The 2,975-nt window shown below is 42.9% G+C and overlaps 1 protein-coding gene across 1 annotated transcript in view; it reads left to right on the plus strand.

Annotated features, from left to right (window-relative positions):
• The window catches only part of wasla (WASP like actin nucleation promoting factor a), a 27,627-nt gene that overhangs the window by 4,629 nt on the left and 20,023 nt on the right, over positions 1-2,975 (plus strand). The window lies entirely within an intron of this gene.

Here is a 2,975-nt window from a genome sequence, read left to right on the forward strand (position 1 = left end):
TAGGTCGGAGAGACAGAAAGGTAACTTCACAGAAAGGCTGAGTAATAATTAAAGGTAAAATAAATTCCTTTTTTTTTTTTTGAATTTGTGATTATTTGGCTAAACATTTCTGTTTCTTTCTGTCTACTTTGATGACACAACCAGCAGGCTTTATGCAACTGATTGCGTAACGACGTCGCAGACGTGCAACCACCACCACAAACTGCTTTCTGGTCTGTGGGAAACACTGGTCTCCCCCATGAGGAATTCTAAGTAATGACAACAACACTGTCGGCACGTCCACATGGATCTCACTCCAAACACTGTGCATGGTTTTTTTTTCTCAAGTTTGTATTCGTGTGGATGCACCAGAGACTCAAATGAACCCCCCAAATCCCAGAAAGTGATATTCTTCATAATATGGACACTTTAATTAGCTCAGAACTTATTTGACAGTGGCTTCAATGTAACAGGCGTTTATTAATATCAAAAAGTTACGCGGTAAAGCTTTAAGGAAACCGATGAACAGATATGAAATGATCTCTATTAACAAAAAGATCACAGATGTTTTTTAAGTTTGATCTTGGACTCGGGACTACTTCTAGGTGTGACCTGTAACGTGTAATTTAACTGCACCGTTGTTTTGATCGGTAGAGTTAGTCTCAGTTAAAGAGCTCCACTCTCGTGGAGACTTCATCTCCTTTTCTACACAGACGCCCAGATGGAGGGTGTTCCTGGAGGGGGGGGGGGGTCTCACAAAGCAGGATTGGAAAGTTGGACCGCTTTATCTTTAAAAAATAAACTCAAATTTGAGATGTTGCATTTGGTGTCTGGGTTCAGCCATGCAGGGACAGAAACCCAATTACAGAAAACATTAGATACAGCTTCCCAAACTTATGTGGCTAATTAGCTAATCCGGTTTAGTGTAGAGCCCCGCTCCTCTTTAAATGGCGGAGGATTTATCTGGAGGCAGATTACATTTGGGGGAAGCATTAGATAGTCTGGATTTATGACTGTTGTCAGACTTTTCGGAGTGTTTTACACTGTATGGATGGAGTGTTAAAGGGTAGGTGGGGTCTTTAGAGGAAGGACCGCATCGGCATCTATCTGGACCCAATTGTCTTCTGCAGGTTCATTTAAAATCTGATGTCCTTCCACTAAGGAGACAGCAAACAGACGTCCTCAGTGCACGTCTCCTCACTGAATGTCTGTCTGGGGGCTCGTTGGACACCCTAAGGTGCAGGACAAGCCCCCCCGTGAGTCCGCCTGACTCAAAATCAACTCACTTTTGCCTTCTGGACATTTTGGAAATCTGGTTTTAAACCTCCAAACCTTTTCACTTGTAATTGCTTTTAGATAACTGGGCTTTCTTTTGCATCTTAGTTCTTTTTTCCAACGCAGAACGTCTTAGTAGTTTTCTGTTGTTAATACGGTGTCATGAGTGCCGTCCCTCAGTGATCTCTCGAGTGTAAAGGTTATATGAATGAAGGTGTGAAGTTTCTAAGTTGGTCAAAAGGAGGCTTTAACAGGAAAGCCATTGGTGTGTTGCTCAAAGGCTGTGGCTTAAATTAAAAAAAAATCAAAATGTGTTGCAGATACATTTTCTGTTGATTGCCAAGTCGTCGCTGATCTAAATGGAATTTAAGGGAATTTAAGAGATTCAGTCTGATGTGTCTGCAGCGTCGTCGTCTGTGTTTAGTGCTGCTTACTTTCCCACGGCGAGGTTCGACCCGGCCTAAATGAGACCTTTGAACGGCCGACCTTTGACCTTTCTGCATGATGCTGAGTGGTGATTTCAAGTGTTTCCTGCTGCTCTTCCAACTCATAAATCACAGAGGAGGAAACCGGCCCAGTGGCGTTTCCTCTTCCCCGGCGGACTCGGGCACTTTCTGCTGCAGAGGGAGAGACTCCGGCGAAGGATTAAACCGAGTGGGACTTCCGCAGAAACCTCAAAACCAGAACCCAGAACGGGCTGAGATGCCGAGGACAGCAGCCGGACTCGTTTCCTGTTCGGCAGAAGTGAAGGTTAAACACTGACGAAATGTCAGCTTTGAAACAAAACAAGCACTGAAGTACAGAGCTGATGATCAGCTTAGATTTTAAGGGGGTTCACGTCCATGTTGACGGAGAATTTCGGACTTTTAATACGCAGTCCTCCAACCGTGACAGTGATCCTGTTTGGGCTAAACTGTGGAGTCTTTTAACTGATCATGTGGTTTACTTCTGACGACAAGACTGAAGTCAAACCAAAATACATCTTTGTATAACCCCAAATCCAGGCTTTACAATCGGGACAGCATGCCACACGCCCCAAAAACGGAGGAAACGAAAGAAACCTCGAGATGAACAGAAAAGGGATGTCTCTAAGACGTGAAGTCTGCAGGCCAGACAGGCCGTCACACATTTACACTTAAACGATCGTTTGTAACATTGTAAGCGGTGCGCTTCGCTTTGGTCCAGACTGAAATATCTCAACTACTATTGGATGTAATGACATGTCATTTTATTCAGACATTCATGGTGCGCCCCTGACTATTCATCTAGGATCACCTATTCAATTCTTTGTGTGCACCCACCGAACTGCCGCCTAAGTATCGAGGATTGAAAAATGCCTCCTTGTTAAATACCCAATCTCAGTCCCTAAGGAGTAAATCTCACCAGCGTCCGCGAGCCAGTAAGCATGCAGCATGCTTCTACCAAGATCTAATGATGTTTAATTTTGGCTTTTTTAACATTACACGTTGTAGAGGCGGACAGGAAAATCTTTACAAATAAAAAAAATAGATATATATAAATAAATTAAAATAAATAAGACAATTAGTTTTTTGTTTATTGTTTAGAAATAGTTATCAAAGTTGCTTATCTGCATCAAATTTATATTTTGTTTTTATTTAACCAGCTCTGGCCACTAGCAGGTTAAAGGTGCCCTGCCTCACAAAAGTGTGTGTGTGTGTGTGTGTGTGTGTGTGTGTGTGTGTGTGTGTGTGTGTGTGTGT

Source organism: Etheostoma cragini, chromosome 8 (assembly GCF_013103735.1).
Source record: "Etheostoma cragini isolate CJK2018 chromosome 8, CSU_Ecrag_1.0, whole genome shotgun sequence".
Taxonomy (NCBI): Eukaryota; Metazoa; Chordata; class Actinopteri; order Perciformes; family Percidae; genus Etheostoma; species Etheostoma cragini.